Genomic DNA, 21,179 nt, shown 5'->3' with positions numbered 1-21,179 from the left:
AGGAAAGCATTGAAAGCGAGATTCCCTGACCAGCCTTTTGACCGGAGTCACGTGACTCCGGATCTTTGCTTCACATTGTAACCACTCGCGCGCGCTCTATATTATTCTAACTCTGTGAAAAAAAACCCTCAAATACATAGAATAAAAACATTTTCAAATGTTTGGAAGAATTTCGGAAACTGATTTTTTTTCTTCTTTTCTTTTCCCGTCTTCTTTCTCCCAAAAATTTAGGCCCTGGGGCCATAGCGAGCCTTCTCGGGGCCCCGGTGCAGAGTTTTTCATGGGGGGCACCCTTGAAAGGGTTGTACTCAAAAACGAAGGGGGTTCGTCCCCCCCCCTTCTCTTCTCATTTTGCAGAATAAGAAACTGTCAAAGATTTTAAGAAATGGGCAAAATAAGTGTAATTTTTTTTTGTTGGGGCCACCCATTTGGCTCAGGTTCCTGGAGCATTATTCTGATTGCCGCAGCCTAGTTATAGCCTAAGACAATTACCGTCATTTTTAGTTTTTCATGCTATTTATACATTACCTGTGAAAAGTTTGGCTTCAGGGGCCCGCCAAAGATCCCAGGCTAGAATCCCTTCCCCAGTATGTGGGAGTCCATGGCCCTGCTTATAGCCCGCTGAGTGCCCTTCCCCCCTCCGGTAAACACGCCACTAGATGCCACGGACGGGCTGTAACTAGGAGTGAAGATCATTTTATTGTCGGGGGGGGGGGAGGAAAGCATCAAAATCACTCCTCGAGATCGAGACTGAGATGCCGCAAGATATTTAAAATTTCTAAGAGGGCTGCGAACGGAAAAAGGGTATGTAACCCCCCCCTCTCTCTTAGCGGTCATCGGCGGGACAAAAAGAAATTCGTCCGTAAAAAAGAAGTGACAGTGAAAGGAGGAACCCTATTAAAACCTTGAGAATAATTCAACAATTTTGAATAACATAAGTAAGAAATACTACATACTTTTTAGAAATTCCAAAATTTAATTTACATTGGAACATAGAAAAAATTACAATAATTTCCGATAAATAAGTCGCATCCTGAAAAATGGCCGGGAAAAAAAGTTTTTGTGAAAAAATCGCCACTTTTTTTACATGTCACAGCTTCGTATAAAGGTCGAAACACACTGTACTGACGTGACGTGATTATTCCGAGTCTAGTTGTGGAAAACGTATCCATGCGACTTTTTTTTTGGGGGGGGGGGTTGAGCCAGCCCTCCAAAATTAATAGGGAGGGCGGGTCCTCGATCCCGTTGGCCTAATACAAGTTTACGCCTATGACAGGTTCCAAGCACTTCCCTGTGAAAAATCGGGATCCTCGCGAAAGATCTCAGTCCAAAAGCCCGGTTCAACGGAGACAGGATCATTTTTGTCGTGGGGGGAAGAATATACGGGACGGCCAGCAACTTTCAGTGCTCTCTTCCCACCCAATGTTAATTTCTCCATGTCGGCGCCTCTGTTGTGAAGGCTCAAAAAATGTTACAGCCTTCAATCTTGTTAATAAGCTTAAATCGTTGTTCACTTTACCTCCTCCCACTTTTTTCTTTTTTTCTGTTGTCTCATGTCCCCATCTCCTTTCCAAGGTCGCAGCACTCAACAAAAGAAGAAGAGATTCTGTTACCGACAGTACAAGCAAGTGAAAGGATTTCCCCCCAAGTTATCTCCAGAGGTGCCTTCAGGCAGCACTCTGGGAGGATGCAATTTAGGATGGATGGATGCTGGGGTGATTGCGAGATTAAGACTACTATTGTCACAGAACAAGTGCATTGAGATTCTAAAGAAAAATAAAATAAAATTTCGAGCAGATGATTTCTACTATTTAGAGAAATTTTTTGTCAAAGTTTTTTCTGAGCCAAGTGTGCGAAACATATCCACTCGAATTTTTGGGGGGACCAAGCCGGCTCTTCAAAAATGTTGGGGGGGGGGGGGGGCTCGGGCCCATGGGCCGGATACAAGTTTACGCCTATGACTACGATGATCACTGAAAGAAAACTGTTCCCCCACCGAAACATGTCCAACAAGATCCTCAGAACTAGTAAGAGCTAAATCCAAAATAGCAGTACCCCTAGTGGCTTCTGATACATGCTGATACAAAACGTTTTCGAGAACCAACTTAAGAAAGTCTCTTTCATATTGATCTCTAGATGAAAGGTTCTCCCAATTAATACCTGGGTAATTGAATGGCTAATGAATTGTTGGGGCCATTCGCACAGATATACAGGAGTAGTGTTGCTGAGGGTATCGTGAGCTGAGATATGTTCATCTCTTCACATCTCGTTCATATTCATTCCTCTCTTTTTCAATATTCAAGTCCTTGAATTATCCCACTTCTGACACCAAATTTTTCCGGATAATTTCTCATAAGTCCTTGAAATAAGCAGCTGAACCAATTTGCAGGACGTTGCAGATTTTTTTTACAGAAAACAGCTATTTACAATTATTCACAAGAGCGAACTACAAATACGCATTCAGGAAAAAGTCCAATAACTCTCTCTCTCCACAGTTCTGGTTTTATGGCGCCACCGTCTGGAGACCTTCTAGATAAATCTAAAAGCTTCGAGCATATCTTGACATTTCCGGTTTGGCAACAGGATATTATTGTCTCGAGGGGTTCTTCAAAAATTACGCTACGATATTTTTCGTAACAATGTACACAATACATATATTGTGCACAATGCCTGCTTAAGTTTTTAAGCTTCGAGCAAAACCCCCCCTTTAAACAGTTTCTCCAAATCAAGCCGATAGACCAGCGAACATAAATATTATTTCAATCGATTTATACACCTGCCACTTACACTTCGATTCCGAAGATGGACAATGACATTTTAAACACTCCTCAGACATACTAAATACATTATGGACACATACGACAATTTCCGGCACATACGAATTCGTTTGAAATTCCTAAACAGTGGTTCCCAATCCTTTTTGGATTTATAGCACCCTTTGCTTGTGCGTCTGAAATCTAGTAGCATGTGATAGCACTGTGGGATCTTGTGGGCATCACGATGGACTCATATCGCGATGATCCGGTTTGAACCATACCAGTGGCATAATGGTCGTTGACTGGAGTGAGTTTCTTTTTTGGATTTTCCAACTTCGAGGTACAAATGTCGACCAGTCTTTCGTTTGTAAAGTTTTCCCGCAGAGAACAGGCAACCTTTCAACGTGGTATTTGAAACTTTTTTCAGGCATCTTCAAGTTTTCCTTCTAATATGGAAAACAGATATCAAAACTTCTCGAACACAAACCGCGCATAACTATGACACCATAGATACGTTAATCAAGCATAATATAAGAAGGAACTTTCCGGCATGCACCAATTTGTTGGTGTTTATTGCATGAAAAAAACTTTTGACAAAATTTCATGACGATAGCTTCAGCGGTTTCGGTTCGGCGTTATTTGGTATACAAACCTGCGAAAGGTCAACGGGCTCTAACATCACTAGGTGCACAATACAGACAATCAATGAAAATGGAAAGAAAAAGCAGGAATATAAGTAAAAACACTAAATTAATCAGACACACGAACATATGTAGAGGGGAAAATGCATAAAAGATGACAGTAATAAATGTGTTAAAAGAATTCCCGAATACATTAACCAATAAAATATACATGTGCATACAAATAAAATATACATGTGCATACAAATAAAATATACATGTGCATACAAATAAAATATACATGTGCATACAAATAAAATATACATGTGCATACAAATAAAATATACATGTGCATACAAATAAAATATACATGTGCATACAAATAAAATTCAATATATGGTAAAATTACAATAAATGGTTTAATTAAAAAAAAAAAGCTGCATGTAATTTCAAATCCAAATAATATCACTCATGGGAAAAAGCACAAAATATCAGTAAAACAATAAAACGATTACACTCAAGAAATGCAACAAAGGTGAAAAATACGTAAGAAGATGACACCTATAAATAAGTTAAAAATAAAAAACCAAACACAACATACAATAAAATAAGCATATACACACCGATAAAACTCAATATGATGAACTAATACGCATAGCACACACACGTTAAAAATTATGAGAGATCAGAAGAGCTGAGAGAGTGCAAAATCTGTGATACATGGATGAACACACGAGACCGGGTGTGTGTGGCAATCTTCCATACTCTTCCAACTCTACATCGGAAGCTATAAAATTTAGCATTACCCCTGGCCGTTGGAATTTTTAGTTGTAACGGATGCCTTCTCAGTGATGGTCTGGCAATTGATCTCAAAGAATGGAGATGACTGACCCATATAGACCGAGTTGTGTACAAGTTTAAAGCACAGTTTCAAGTCGGCCTCAAGGCGACACCATGCCAATGAGTGGACCCCCTGACTACTCAGTCTTTCTTCGTATGGACGGTGACGCAAACCACAGAGCTGCTTGGTGAATGATTTCTGGACCTTTTTGGTGAATTTGTCTTTCACTTTGTACGGACACAATATTTGCAAACAATACTCCAGGATGGGTCGTATAACAACAATTTAGAGGGCGAATGGGTGGTCGTGGATGAGGTAGGGGGGGGGGACAGTGATAGGGGTTTAATCATCGGCGATTCCATGGTTAGGGAACTTGGGAACAGAGTGTGTAGGGATTTTCGGGGTTCCGAGCGCTGTTATCTTCCTGGGGGGAAGATTTGCAACGTTCGAGACGTTTTTCATCGCCGAAAGTTGCCCTTGCGGGTGATTCTGTGGGTGGGGGACGAATCAGGTAGGAGCGAATATTAGTGAGTCTCTGTCAGAGTACCAGGATTTACTATTATCCGCTAGCGAGGGGCGTTCAGATGTGGCAGTGATTCCAGTGCTGCCAAGGGGTAGTAGGGGGTATAGGAATAGGATCCACCAATTCAATGTAGTCCTGAAGGACATTTGCTCCTCACTTGGGGTCACGTTCTTGGAGCTTCCCGCATTTACCAATAGATGGCTTCGTTCGGATGGGATCCATCTAAATAAGAGGGTCTAGGAGGATAGGGTCATAAGAGAATAGTCTTAGGTCAGGTTTTTTACTCCCAGACCACGTAGTCGGGAATGCAGGTTAGTTAATGATAATCACAACAGTACTGACGGGGAATTACCCACCTGTGACTTGGATGGCTTCTCAATTGACACTAAATCGCCGGGTAAATTAAAATGTGTGCTAATAAATGCCAGGAGCTTGGGTAATAAGAAAGATTTTTTTAGAAACTATGATAGTTGGGGAGGGCCTGGATCTTATAGCCATTACAGAATCTTGGGCAAACGATGGGGATGAATCTTTCTTACACATCTCAGGATACAATACTTTTTTGAGAAATAGATCAGATAGGAAAGGGGGTGGAGTGTTGATATACGTGAAATCCTGTTTGAAGGCTAGAGAGTGTAACGTGCAGAGAAGTGACAAATTTCATGATGAAATTTCCTACATGTGTAAGCGTAAGAGGGTTCTCATACTAGAGGATTTCCATTACCCAGGTATTGATTGGGAGAACCTTTCATCTAGAGATCAGTATAAAAGAGACTTTCTTAAGTTGGTTCTCGAAAACGTTTTGTATCAGCATGTATCAGAAGCCACTAGGGGTACTGCTATTTTGGATTTAGCTCTTACTAGTTCTGAGGATCTTGCTGGACATGTTTCGGTGGGGGAACAGTTTTCTTCCAGTGATCATCGTATCGTCAGATTACACTGTAACTTTTCCTCGGGTAAGGTTGATAACAAAAGACTGGTTCCTTGTTTTCAGAGAACTAACTTTGATGTTTTGAGAGGAAGGTTAGCGGAAGTTTTCAAAGACCGGTTGAAATCAGTAGGGGTTGTACGTCAATGGGAAGAATTTAGTACGAAGCTGTCCTCTGTTTTGCACGACGTCATACCCTTTGTTCTAAAAAATCGTGTTTGTACATCGCACCCTCCAAGGTTCACGGATAGCGTGCGTAACCTTTATCTCGAAAAGAAAAGAGCATTCAGAGAGTATAAAAGTGGACGAGGTGACCTATCATTGTTTACTGATAAAAGAAGTGTGTTGAAGAAAGCGATAAGGGATAGTAAAAAGGAAGTTGAATCTAGGTTGGCAGATAACATTGGCTCTGACCCAAAATCATTTTTTCGATACGTCAATAATGGATGTAAGGGCACAGTTGGCCCGCTCTCGATAGGAGGCTCTAGGGTAGAGAGCAATGTACGCATGTGTAGTGCTTTCAACGACTTTTTCGCGTCGGTTTTTAATGGGGATAATGATATTCGATATACGGGTGTTGCATGGGGTAATAAAACCCTCAACGATATTCAAGTAGAAGACGTGGAGGTCCTAAATCTTCTAAGAAATGTATGTGCAAGCAAAGCACCAGGACCAGATGATATCTATCCCAGGGTACTCAGGGAATGTGCTAATGAATTGTTGGGGCCAGTCGCACAGATATACAGGAGTAGTGTTGCTGAGGGTATCGTCCCAAGGGATTGGAAACTTGTTGTTTCGATATTTAAGAAGGGTAGTAGAGAAGCTGTGTCCAATTATCGTCCAGTGAGTTTGACGAGTTCCCTCTCGAAAATTTTGGAAATTATCATCAAAGGCAGTTTGTGAAGTGGATAGACGAGAATAATGTGTTGTCGGATAATCAACATGGGTTCAGGAAGAGGAAGTCATGTGTAACTAACCTCCTTTGCTTCTATGATCACGTGACTAAGGCTTTGGGTAAGAGCAAAAATGTTTATATTGTTTACCTTGATTTCCAGAAGTCATTCGATCGTGTCCAACATGGTAAACTCTGGAAGCGTTTACACGATATTGGAATTGGGGACAACTTGCGGAATTGGATTGAATCGTGGTTAAGAGATAGGTCGCAACGAGTTATGGTAAACGGGGAATTCTCTGGTTGGACAGGCGTCACAAGTGTTGTTCCTCAAGGAAGTGTCCTTGGCCCCAAATTTTTTTCACTTTTTATCGATAATCTCGATCAGGGTATCGATGGGATTACTAGCAAATTCGCAGATGATGTGAAGCTAATGGGGGTAATCGGGAATCAAAACGATAGGGAGTTGCTCCAGACCAACTTAAACAGGATTGCAGCATGGGCAAATGAATGGAGCATGACTTTTATCTTTGATAAGTGCATGGTCGCTCATTTTGGTTCGAACAACCCACGGTTCTATTACGAGTTGAATGGTGTCACTATCCCGTATGCAACTGGGGTCACCGATTTGGGAATTCTCATTGACGAGCGACTTAGGTTTTCTGAACATTGTTCAGCGATGGTCAAAAAAGCGAATAGAATGCTTGGTGTCATTTTCAAAAAGGTCTCTTCGCGTTCTCCTAAAGTCATTCTTCTGCTTTTTCGAGACTTAGTTCGTCCTGGACTGGAGTATGCTGTAAGGTTTTGGAGACCATACCTACAGAGGGACATAGACTTGGTTGAAGGGGGTGCAGAGAAGAGCTACGCGTGTCCTTATTGGCGCACGGGGCTTGAGTTATGAAGAGAGACTGCATTTTTTGAATATGTTTACATTGGATGAATGTGCAGGTGTCTGGGAGATATGATCGAAGTGTTCAAAATTTCCAACGGAATGGATGGACCATGAACTTTTAGTGCACCGCGAATCGACTGCTTTTACGAGGGGACACCAGTATCGATTGGTAAGGGACAATGCGAGGTTACGGTGTTGATTATTGATCATTTTTGTCGCACCGCGGTCATTCTCTGCACACGAGGGCTAATAAGACCGGGACCTACAATTTATTGCCGATTCCGAACGGCAGGCTTGTTTTTTATACTCATCGAGAGGTTGGTGCGCTAACCCCTCGATGGGGGACTCTCTGCGGTACCAATGTTTTGCTGCAGTCAAGTCGCCGTTGTTGTTGTACCCCTGCGTCAGGAAAGTTGTCTGACAAGGACGAACCGGGTATCGAACTCGCGACACCTCTAAAATCCTTTGGTACTTAAGGCGAGCATCTTATCGACCGGGCTACCGTGCCCAGGTTACGGTGTCGCAGGTAATTTTTCTCTAATAGGGTTGTCAATAAATGGAATAGCTTACCCCCGGAGGTAGTAAATTGTAACAAAATTGACACGTTTAAAAAAAAATACGATAAACATGCTGGGGTAAACCGAGATGCTATCCATACTTAGAATAAGACAACCATAATATTCTTTATGGGCATTGTATAATATTTTATCATGTGTATATATTGTTTATAATTTTTGTGATTGTGTTTTTAATTGGGTTGCTGTATTTTTGAAATATATGACATCCATATTTCTTATGGGCATCTTTTTCTCAACCACCTGGTTGGGCATTTTGCCTGTTGTGGTGTTGTATTTCTATTTGTATAACAATTTATAAAAAAAAATTTCAAGAAATATTCATTTTTTTTGCAAGTATTTCTTTTTTCAAAGTTGATCGCCCGATGAACAAAAACCAGTATGTAATAAAATACACAAGAAATTTAAATTGCTAAGATAGGAAGGGGAAATAACAAGCTTATATTTTATTCTACAGTCACCGAATTTCTCAAAGGCCTCAATTTCAAACTCGTTGAATTCAACTTGTGATTTTAAAAAATTATAAATTTCTCGCAGGTTTACCGCGGAGCACCTCTGAGAAAACTTTAAAAACCATCGAACTGAAAAGAGTAGAAGAATTAAAATAACACGCATCGCCAAATTAGAGATAGTAGCCAACCACTGCAACTCCACCAACGGCACTCAAGTGGTGTTATATCGACGAAAAATATCGTATTGTAATTTTTGAAGAAGCTCTCGAAACAATAATATCCTGTTGCCGAACCGGAAATGTCAAGATATGCTTGAAGCTTCTAGATTTATTTAGAAGGTCTCCATACGGTGGTGCCACAAAACCAGAACTGTGGAGAGAGAGAGTTATTGGACTTTTTCCTGAATGCGTATTTGTAGTTCGCTCTTGTGAATAATTGTAAATAGCTGTTTTCTGTAAAAAAAATCTGCAACGTCCTGCAAATTGGTTCCTCTGCTTATTTCAAGGACTTATGAGAAATTATCCGAAACAATATATACATATGTTACCGGCAAAGTATGAAATCCAGGCATTCTATACAATGCCTGGTCGTTTCAGGCAAAGTATGAAATATCGGTTTTATTCTATACTTTGCATTCTATAGAATGCCTAAACTCAATCCAGGCAAAGTATGAAATATCTTCTTCCACAAAACATCCACTGACAAAATTTTGATTAGATAATCCACACTAAAATTTCACAGAAGTTTCGTCATTTTTTTTCCGGAAACGTTTCCCTTTGGCTGTCCTGAAAAGGGATCTGTTGAGGGGCGGTATATAAAATATTATATTTTCCTCAGATTCAAATTTCACACTGTTTAAGGAAACAGTTATTTTAGGAAAATAACTGTTTCCTTGATATCTCTGGCTGAGAAAGAATCCATCTATATCTCTTCACACTGTTTCTTCGATTTTTCCCGGCAACGGTAACCTCTGGCTCTCGGGAGAAGGGATCTGTTGAGGGGCGGTATATAAAATATTAGATTTCTCCAGATTAATTTTTTCACAGTGTTTCTTCGACTTTTACCGGGAACGTTAACCTCTGGCTCTCGGGAGAACGGATCTGTTGAGGGGCGGTATATAAAATATTATATTTTCCTCAGATTCAAATTTCACACTGTTTCTTCGATTTTTCCCGGGAACGTTAACTTCTGGCTCTCGGGAGAAGGGATCTGTTGAGGGGCGGTATATAAAATATTATATTTTCCTCAGATTCAAATTTCACACTGTTTCTTCGATTTTTCCCGGGAACGGTAACTTCTGGCTCTCGGGAGAAGGGATCTGTTCAGGGGCGGTATATAAAATATTAGATTTCTCCAGATTAATTTTTTCACAGTGTTTCTTCGACTTTTCCCGGGAACGTTGACCTCTGGCTCTCGGGAGAAGGGATCTGTTGAGGGGCGGTATATAAAATATTTTATTTTCCTCAGATTCAAATTTCACACTGTTTAAGGAAACAGTTATTTTAGGAAAATAACTGTTTCCTTGATATCTCTGGCTGAGAAAGAAGCCATCTATATCTCTCTAAACCGTCCCACCCGGGGGCCATTTCCTGAAGTTAAGAGAGGCTACTAATGCCTCTACTTCAGCGCCTCACGACACAGTGCGTGAAATTAGGAAGGCAGATTCATGTGTCTCCAGTGGTGTAGATGGTAGCATGCTTGCCCGGTAAGCAAGAGGCCTGGGTTCGAGTCCCGGCGGAGACGTGATGACTTTTCTTTCCGAGCTCACCTCAGCATAATATCCGGAAAATATCCGGGCGGTATATAAAATATTATATTTTCCTCAGATTCAAATTTCACACTGTTTAAGGAAACAGTTATTTTAGGAAAATAACTGTTTCCTTGATATCTCTGGCTGAGAAAGAATCCATCTATATCTCTTCACACTGTTTCTTCGATTTTTCCCGGCAACGGTAACCTCTGGCTCTCGGGAGAAGGGATCTGTTGAGGGGCGGTATATAAAATATTAGATTTCTCCAGATTAATTTTTTCACAGTGTTTCTTCGACTTTTACCGGGAACGTTAACCTCTGGCTCTCGGGAGAAGGGATCTGTTGATGGGCGGTATATAAAATATTAGATTTCTCCAGATTAATTTTTTCACAGTGTTTCTTCGACTTTTACCGGGAACGTTAACCTCTGGCTCTCGGGAGAACGGATCTGTTGAGGGGCGGTATATAAAATATTATATTTTCCTCAGATTCAAATTTCACACTGTTTCTTCGATTTTTCCCGGGAACGGTAACTTCTGGCTCTCGGGAGAAGGGATCTGTTCAGGGGCGGTATATAAAATATTAGATTTCTCCAGATTAATTTTTTCACAGTGTTTCATCGACTTTTCCCGGGAACATTAACCTCTGGCTCTCGGGGGAAGGCATCTGTTGAGTGGCGGTGTATAAAATATTAGATTTCTCCAGATTAATTTTTTCACAGTGTTTCTTCGACTTTTCCCGGGAACGTTAACTTCTGGCTCTCGAGATAAGGGATCTGTTGAGGGGCGGTATATAAAATATTATATTTTCCTCAGATTCAAATTTCACACTGTTTCTTCGATTTTTCCCGGGAACGGTAACCTCTGGCTCTCGGGAGAAGGGATCTGTAGAGGGGCGGTATATAAAATATTAGATTTCTCCAGATTAATTTTTTCACAGTGTTTCTTCGACTTTTCCCGGGAACGTTAACCTCTGGCTCTCGGGAGAAGGGATCTGTTGAGGAACGGTATATAAAATATTATATTTTCCTCAGATTCAAATTTCACACTGTTTCTTCGATTTTTCCCGGGAACGGTAACCTCTGGCTCTCGGGAGAAGGAATCTGTTGAGGGGCGGTATATAAAATATTAGATTTCTCCAGATTAATTTTTTCACAGTGTTTCATCGACTTTTCCCGGGAACGTTAACTTCTGGCTCTCGGGAGAAGGGATCTGTTGAGGGGCGGTATATAAAATATTATATTTTCCTCAGATTCAAATTTTACACTGTTTCTTCGATTTTTCCCGGGAACGGTAACCTCTGGCTCTCGGGAGAAGGAATCTGTGGAGGGGCGGTATATAAAATATTATATTTTCCTCAGATTCAAATTTCACACTGTTTCTTCGATTTTTCCCGGGAACGTTAACTTCTGGCTCTCGGGAGAAGGGAACTGTTCAGGGGCGATATATAAAATATTAGATTTCTCCAGATTAATTTTTTCACAGTGTTTCTTCGACTTTTCCCGGGAACATTAACCTCTGGCTCTCGGGAGAAGGGATCTGTTGAGGGGCGGTATATAAAATATTATATTTTCCTCAGATTCAAATTTCACACTGTTTCTTCGATTTTTCCCGGGAACGGTAACCTCTGGCTCTCGGGAGAAGGGATCTGTTGAGGGGCGGTATATAAAATATTATATTTTCCTCAGATTCAAATTTCACACTGTTTCTTCGATTTTTCCCGGGAACGGTAACTTCTGGCTCTCGGGAGAAGGGATCTGTTGAGGGGCGGTATATAAAATATTAGATTTCTCCAGATTAATTTTTTCACAGTGTTTCTTCGACTTTTCCCGGGAAAGTTAACTTCTGGCTCTCGGGAGAAGGGATTTGTTGAGGGGCGGTATATAAAATATTATATTTTCCTCAGATTCAAATTTCACACTGTTTCTTCGATTTTTCCCGGGAACGTTAACTTCTGGCTCTCGGGAGAAGGGATCTGTTGAGGGGCGGTATATAAAATATTATATTTTCCTCAGATTCAAATTTTACAATGTTTCTTCGATTTTTCCCGGGAACGGTAACCTCTGGCTCTCGGGAGAAGGGATCTGTTGAGGGGCGGTATATAAAATATTATATTTTCCTCAGATTCAAATTTCACACTGTTCATTCGATTTTTCCCGGGAACGTTAACTTCTGGCTCTCGGGAGAAGGGATCTGTTGAGGGGCGGTATATAAAATATTATATTTTCCTCAGATTCAAATTTTACAATGTTTCTTCGATTTTTCCCGGGAACGGTAACCTCTGGCTCTCGGGAGAAGGGATCTGTTGAGGGGCGGTATATAAAATATTAGATTTCTCCAGATTAATTTTTTCACAGTGTTTCTTCGACTTTTCCCGGGAACGTTAACCTCTGGCTCTCGGGAGAAGGGATCTGTGGAGGGGCGGTATATAAAATATTATATTTTCCTCAGATTCAAATTTTACACTGTTTCTTCGATTTTTCCCGGGAACGGTAACCTCTGGCTCTCGGGAGAAGGGATCTGTTGAGGGGCGGTATATAAAATATTATATTTTCCTCAGATTCAAATTTCACACTGTTTCTTCGATTTTTCCCGGGAACGTTAACTTCTGGCTCTCGGGAGAAGGGATCTGTTGAGGGGCGGTATATAAAATATTATATTTTCCTCAGATTCAAATTTCACACAGTTTCTTCGATTTCACCCGGGAACGGTAACTTCTGGCTCTCGGGAGAAGGGATCTATTGAGGGGCGGTATATAAAATATTATATTTTCCTCAGATTCAAATTTCACACTGTTTCTTCGATTTTTCCCGGGAATGTTAACTTCTGGCTCTCGGGAGAAGGGATCTGTTGAGGGGCGGTATATAAAATATTATATTTTCCTCAGATTCAAATTTCACACTGTTTCTTCGATTTTTCACGGGAACGTTAACTTCTGGCTCTCGGGAGAAGGGATCTGTTGAGGGGCGGTATATAAAATATTAGATTTCTCGAGATTAATTTTTTCACAGTTGTTTCTCCGACTTTTCCCGGGAACGTTAACCTCTGGCTCTCGGGAGAAGGGATCTGTTGAGGGGCGGTATATAAAATATTATATTTTCCTCAGATTCAAATTTCACACTGTTTCTTCGACTTTTCCCGGGAACGTTAACCTCTGGCTCTCGGGAGAAGGGATCTGTTGAGGGGCGGTATATAAAATATTATATTTTCCTCAGATTCAAATTTCACACTGTTTCTTCGACTTTTACCGGGAACGTTAACCTCTGGCTCTCGGGAGAACGGATCTGTTGAGGGGCGGTATATAAAATATTATATTTTCCTCAGATTCAAATTTCACACTGTTTCTTCGATTTTTCCCGGGAACGGTAACTTCTGGCTCTCGGGAGAAGGGATCTGTTCAGGGGCGGTATATAAAATATTAGATTTCTCCAGATTAATTTTTTCACAGTGTTTCATCGACTTTTCCCGGGAACATTAACCTCTGGCTCTCGGGGGAAGGCATCTGTTGAGTGGCGGTGTATAAAATATTAGATTTCTCCAGATTAATTTTTTCACAGTGTTTCTTCGACTTTTCCCGGGAACGTTAACTTCTGGCTCTCGAGATAAGGGATCTGTTGAGGGGCGGTATATAAAATATTATATTTTCCTCAGATTCAAATTTCACACTGTTTCTTCGATTTTTCCCGGGAACGGTAACCTCTGGCTCTCGGGAGAAGGGATCTGTAGAGGGGCGGTATATAAAATATTAGATTTCTCCAGATTAATTTTTTCACAGTGTTTCTTCGACTTTTCCCGGGAACGTTAACCTCTGGCTCTCGGGAGAAGGGATCTGTTGAGGAACGGTATATAAAATATTATATTTTCCTCAGATTCAAATTTCACACTGTTTCTTCGATTTTTCCCGGGAACGGTAACCTCTGGCTCTCGGGAGAAGGAATCTGTTGAGGGGCGGTATATAAAATATTAGATTTCTCCAGATTAATTTTTTCACAGTGTTTCATCGACTTTTCCCGGGAACGTTAACTTCTGGCTCTCGGGAGAAGGGATCTGTTGAGGGGCGGTATATAAAATATTATATTTTCCTCAGATTCAAATTTTACACTGTTTCTTCGATTTTTCCCGGGAACGGTAACCTCTGGCTCTCGGGAGAAGGAATCTGTGGAGGGGCGGTATATAAAATATTATATTTTCCTCAGATTCAAATTTCACACTGTTTCTTCGATTTTTCCCGGGAACGTTAACTTCTGGCTCTCGGGAGAAGGGAACTGTTCAGGGGCGATATATAAAATATTAGATTTCTCCAGATTAATTTTTTCACAGTGTTTCTTCGACTTTTCCCGGGAACATTAACCTCTGGCTCTCGGGAGAAGGGATCTGTTGAGGGGCGGTATATAAAATATTATATTTTCCTCAGATTCAAATTTCACACTGTTTCTTCGATTTTTCCCGGGAACGGTAACCTCTGGCTCTCGGGAGAAGGGATCTGTTGAGGGGCGGTATATAAAATATTATATTTTCCTCAGATTCAAATTTCACACTGTTTCTTCGATTTTTCCCGGGAACGGTAACTTCTGGCTCTCGGGAGAAGGGATCTGTTGAGGGGCGGTATATAAAATATTAGATTTCTCCAGATTAATTTTTTCACAGTGTTTCTTCGACTTTTCCCGGGAAAGTTAACTTCTGGCTCTCGGGAGAAGGGATTTGTTGAGGGGCGGTATATAAAATATTATATTTTCCTCAGATTCAAATTTCACACTGTTTCTTCGATTTTTCCCGGGAACGTTAACTTCTGGCTCTCGGGAGAAGGGATCTGTTGAGGGGCGGTATATAAAATATTATATTTTCCTCAGATTCAAATTTTACAATGTTTCTTCGATTTTTCCCGGGAACGGTAACCTCTGGCTCTCGGGAGAAGGGATCTGTTGAGGGGCGGTATATAAAATATTATATTTTCCTCAGATTCAAATTTCACACTGTTCATTCGATTTTTCCCGGGAACGTTAACTTCTGGCTCTCGGGAGAAGGGATCTGTTGAGGGGCGGTATATAAAATATTATATTTTCCTCAGATTCAAATTTTACAATGTTTCTTCGATTTTTCCCGGGAACGGTAACCTCTGGCTCTCGGGAGAAGGGATCTGTTGAGGGGCGGTATATAAAATATTAGATTTCTCCAGATTAATTTTTTCACAGTGTTTCTTCGACTTTTCCCGGGAACGTTAACCTCTGGCTCTCGGGAGAAGGGATCTGTGGAGGGGCGGTATATAAAATATTATATTTTCCTCAGATTCAAATTTTACACTGTTTCTTCGATTTTTCCCGGGAACGGTAACCTCTGGCTCTCGGGAGAAGGGATCTGTTGAGGGGCGGTATATAAAATATTATATTTTCCTCAGATTCAAATTTCACACTGTTTCTTCGATTTTTCCCGGGAACGTTAACTTCTGGCTCTCGGGAGAAGGGATCTGTTGAGGGGCGGTATATAAAATATTATATTTTCCTCAGATTCAAATTTCACACAGTTTCTTCGATTTCACCCGGGAACGGTAACTTCTGGCTCTCGGGAGAAGGGATCTATTGAGGGGCGGTATATAAAATATTATATTTTCCTCAGATTCAAATTTCACACTGTTTCTTCGATTTTTCCCGGGAATGTTAACTTCTGGCTCTCGGGAGAAGGGATCTGTTGAGGGGCGGTATATAAAATATTATATTTTCCTCAGATTCAAATTTCACACTGTTTCTTCGATTTTTCACGGGAACGTTAACTTCTGGCTCTCGGGAGAAGGGATCTGTTGAGGGGCGGTATATAAAATATTAGATTTCTCGAGATTAATTTTTTCACAGTTGTTTCTCCGACTTTTCCCGGGAACGTTAACCTCTGGCTCTCGGGAGAAGGGATCTGTTGAGGGGCGGTATATAAAATATTATATTTTCCTCAGATTCAAATTTCACACTGTTTCTTCGACTTTTCCCGGGAACGTTAACCTCTGGCTCTCGGGAGAAGGGATCTGTTGAGGGGCGGTATATAAAATATTATATTTTCCTCAGATTCAAATTTCACACTGTTTCTTCGATTTTTCCCGGGAACGTTAACTTCTGGCTCTCGGGAGAAGGGATCTGTTGAGGGGCGGTATATAAAATATTATATTTTGCTCAGATTCAAATTTTACAATGTTTCTTCGATTTTTCCCGGGAACGGTAACCTCTGGCTCTCGGGAGAAGGGATCTGTTGAGGGGCGGTATATAAAATATTAGATTTCTCCAGATTAATTTTTTCACAGTGTTTCTTGGACTTTTCCCGGGAACGTTAACCTCTGGCTCTCGGGAGAAGGGATCTGTGGAGGGGCGGTATATAAAATATTATATTTTTCTCAGATTCAAATTTTACACTGTTTCTTCGATTTTTCCCGGGAACGGTAACCTCTGGCTCTCGGGAGAAGGGATCTGTTGAGGGGCGGTATATAAAATATTATATTTTCCTCAGATTCAAATTTCACACTGTTTCTTCGATTTTTCCCGGGAACGGTAACCTCTGGCTCATCGGGAGAAGGGATCTGTGGAGGGGCGGTATATAAAATATTATATTTTCCACAGATTCAAATTTCACACTGTTTCTTCGATTTTTCCCGGGAACGGTAACCTCTGGCTCTCGGGAGAAGGGATCTGTTGAGGGGCGGTATATAAAATATTATATTTTCCTCAGATTCAAATTTCACACTGTTTCTTCGATTTTTCCCGGGAACGTTAACTTCTGGCTCTCGGGAGAAGGGATCTGTTGAGGGGCGGTATATAAAATATTAGATTTCTCCAGGTTAATTTTTTCACAGTGTTTCTTCGACTTTTCCCGGGAACGTTAACCTCTGGCTCTCGGGAGAAGGGATCTGTTGAGGGGCGGTATATAAAATATTATATTTTCCTCAGATTCAAATTTGAACCTGTTTCTTCGATTTTTCCCGGGAACGGTAACCTCTGGCTCTCGGGAGAAGGGATCTGTTGAGGGGCGGTATATAAAATATTATATTTTCCTCAGATTCAAATTTCACACTGTTTCTTCGATTTTTCCCGGGAACGTTAACTTCTGGCTCTCGGGAGAAGGGATCTGTTGAGGGGCGGTATATAAAATATTATATTTTCCTCAGATTCAAATTTCACACAGTTTCTTCGATTTCACCCGGGAACGGTAACTTCTGGCTCTCGGGAGAAGGGATCTATTGAGGGGCGGTATATAAAATATTATATTTTCCTCAGATTCAAATTTCACACTGTTTCTTCGATTTTTCCCGGGAACGTTAACTTCTGGCTCTCGGGAGAAGGGATCTGTTGAGGGGCGGTATATAAAATATTATATTTTCCTCAGATTCAAATTTCACACTGTTTCTTCGATTTTTCACGGGAACGTTAACTTCTGGCTCTCGGGAGAAGGGATCTGTTGAGGGGCGGTATATAAAATATTAGATTTCTCCAGATTAATTTTTTCACAGTGTTTCTCGATTTTTCCCGGGAACGGTAACCTCTGGCTCTCGGGAGAAGGGATCTGTTGAGGGGCGGTATATAAAATATTATATTTTCCTCAGATTCAAATTTCACACTGTTTCTTCGATTTTTCCCGGGAACGTTAACTTCTGGCTCTCGGGAGAAGGGATCTGTTGAGGGGCGGTATATAAAATATTAGATTTCTCCAGATTAATTTTTTCACAGTGTTTCTCGACTTTTCCCGGGAACGTTAACCTCTGGCTCTCGGGAGAAGGGATCTGTTGAGGGGCGGTATATAAAATATTATATTTTCCTCACATTCAAATTTCACACTGTTTCTTCGATTTTTCACGGGAACGTTAACTTCTGGCTCTCGGGAGAAGGGATCTGTTGAGGGGCGGTATATAAAATATTATATTTTCCTCAGATTCAAATTTCACACTGTTTCTTCGATTTTTCCCGGGAACGTTAACTTCTGGCTCTCGGGAGAAGGGATCTGTTGAGGGGTGGTATATAAAATATTATATTTTCCTCACATTCAAATTTCACACTGTTTCTTCGATTTTTCACGGGAACGTTAACTTCTGGCTCTCGGGAGAAGGGATCTGTTGAGGGGCGGTATATAAAATATTAGATTTCTCCAGATTAATTTTTTCACAGTGTTTCTTCGACTTTTCCCGGGAACGTTAACCTCTGGCTCTCGGGAGAAGGGATCTGTTGAGGGGCGGTATATAAAATATTATATTTTGCTCAGATTCAAATTTTACAATGTTTCTTCGATTTTTCCCGGGAACGGTAACCTCTGGCTCTCGGGAGAAGGGATCTGTTGAGGGGCGGTATATAAAATATTAGATTTCTCCAGATTAATTTTTTCACAGTGTTTCTTCGACTTTTCCCGGGAACGTTAACCTCTGGCTCTCGGGAGAAGGGATCTGTGGAGGGGCGGTATATAAAATATTATATTTTTCTCAGATTCAAATTTTACACTGTTTCTTCGATTTTTCCCGGGAACGGTAACCTCTGGCTCTCGGGAGAAGGGATCTGTTGAGGGGCGGTATATAAAATATTATATTTTCCTCAGATTCAAATTTCACACTGTTTCTTCGATTTTTCCCGGGAACGGTAACCTCTGGCTCATCGGGAGAAGGGATCTGTGGAGGGGCGGTATATAAAATATTATATTTTCCACAGATTCAAATTTCACACTGTTTCTTCGATTTTTCCCGGGAACGGTAACCTCTGGCTCTCGGGAGAAGGGATCTGTTGAGGGGCGGTATATAAAATATTATATTTTCCTCAGATTCAAATTTCACACTGTTTCTTCGATTTTTCCCGGGAACGTTAACTTCTGGCTCTCGGGAGAAGGGATCTGTTGAGGGGCGGTATATAAAATATTAGATTTCTCCAGATTAATTTTTTCACAGTGTTTCTCGACTTTTCCCGGGAACGTTAACCTCTGGCTCTCGGGAGAAGGGATCTGTTGAGGGGCGGTATATAAAATATTATATCTTCCTCACATTCAAATTTCACACTGTTTCTTCGATTTCACCCGGGAACGGTAACTTCTGGCTCTCGGGAGAAGGGATCTATTGAGGGGCAGTATATAAAATATTATATTTTCCTCAGATTCAAATTTCACACTGTTTCTTCGATTTTTCCCGGGAACGGTAACCTCTGGCTCTCGGGAGAAGGGATCTGTTGAGGGGCGGTATATAAAATATTAGATTTCTCCAGGTTAATTTTTTCACAGTGTTTCTTCGACTTTTCCCGGGAACGTTAACCTCTGGCTCTCGGGAGAAGGGATCTGTGGAGGGGCGGTATATAAAATATTATATTTTTCTCAGATTCAAATTTTACACTGTTTCTTCGATTTTTCCCGGGAACGGTAACCTCTGGCTCTCGGGAGAAGGGATCTGTTGAGGGGCGGTATATAAAATATTATATTTTCCTCAGATTCAAATTTCACACTGTTTCTTCGATTTTTCCCGGGAACGGTAACCTCTGGCTCATCGGGAGAAGGGATCTGTGGAGGGGCGGTATATAAAATATTATATTTTCCACAGATTCAAATTTCACACTGTTTCTTCGATTTTTCCCGGGAACGGTAACCTCTGGCTCTCGGGAGAAGGGATCTGTTGAGGGGCGGTATATAAAATATTATATTTTCCTCAGATTCAAATTTCACACTGTTTCTTCGATTTTTCCCGGGAACGTTAACTTCTGGCTCTCGGGAGAAGGGATCTGTTGAGGGGCGGTATATAAAATATTAGATTTCTCCAGATTAATTTTTTCACAGTGTTTCTCGACTTTTCCCGGGAACGTTAACCTCTGGCTCTCGGGAGAAGGGATCTGTGGAGGGGCGGTATATAAAATATTATATCTTCCTCAGATTCAAATTTCACACTGTTTCTTCGATTTCACCCGGGAACGGTAACTTCTGGCTCTCGGGAGAAGGGATCTATTGAGGGGCGGTATATAAAATATTATATTTTCCTCAGATTCAAATTTCACACTGTTTCTTCGATTTTTCCCGGGAACGGTAACCTCTGGCTCTCGGGAGAAGGGATCTGTTGAGGGGCGGTATATAAAATATTAGATTTCTCCAGGTTAATTTTTTCACAGTGTTTCTTCGACTTTTCCCGGGAACGTTAACCTCTGGCTCTCGGGAGAAGGGATCTGTTGAGGGGCGGTATATAAAATATTATATTTTCCTCAGATTCAAATTTCAACCTGTTTCTTCGATTTTTCCCGGGAACGGTAACCTCTGGCTCTCGGGAGAAGGGATCTGTTGAGGGGCGGTATATAAAATATTATATTTTCCTCAGATTCAAATTTCACACTGTTTCTTCGATTTTTCCCGGGAACGTTAACTTCTGGCTCTCGGGAGAAGGGATCTGTTGAGGGGCGGTATATAAAATATTATATTTTCCTCAGATTCAAATTTCACACAGTTTCTTCGATTTCACCCGGGAACGGTAACTTCTGGCTCTCGGGAGAAGGGATCTATTGAGGGGCGGTATATAAAATATTATATTTTCCTCAGATTCAAATTTCACACTGTTTCTTCGATTTTTCCCGGGAACGTTAACTTCTGGCTCTCGGGAGAAGGGATCTGTTGAGGGGCGGTATATAAAATATTATATTTTCCTCAGATTCAAATTTCACACTGTTTCTTCGATTTTTCACGGGAACGTTAACTTCTGGCTCTCGGGAGAAGGGATCTGTTGAGGGGCGGTATATAAAATATTAGATTTCTCCAGATTAATTTTTTCACAGTTGTTTCTCCGACTTTTCCCGGGAACGTTAACCTCTGGCTCTCGGGAGAAGGGATCTGTTGAGGGGCGGTATATAAAATATTATATTTTCCTCAGATTCAAATTTCACACTGTTTCTTCGACTTTTCCCGGGAACGTTAACCTCTGGCTCTCGGGAGAAGGGATCTGTTGAGGGGCGGTATATAAAATATTATATTTTCC

The 21,179-nt window shown here is 41.0% G+C and overlaps 1 protein-coding gene and 1 non-coding gene across 2 annotated transcripts in view; one reads left to right on the top strand and one right to left on the bottom strand.

Moving 5' to 3' along the window:
- Positions 1-21,179, bottom strand: part of LOC149080332 (sarcoplasmic calcium-binding protein-like) — a 439,250-nt gene that overhangs the window by 92,343 nt on the left and 325,728 nt on the right. The window lies entirely within an intron of this gene.
- On the top strand, positions 10,150-10,222 carry TRNAT-GGU (transfer RNA threonine (anticodon GGU)). The gene has a single exon. It is a non-coding gene; the product is annotated as a tRNA-Thr (tRNA).

Source organism: Pholcus phalangioides, unplaced genomic scaffold, assembly GCF_987345545.1.
Source record: "Pholcus phalangioides strain wild (caught in Gottingen) unplaced genomic scaffold, Ppha-v1.0 ptg000011l_1, whole genome shotgun sequence".
In the NCBI taxonomy this organism is placed as follows: domain Eukaryota; kingdom Metazoa; phylum Arthropoda; class Arachnida; order Araneae; family Pholcidae; genus Pholcus; species Pholcus phalangioides.
This window is presented reverse-complemented; position numbering and strand designations above follow the sequence as displayed.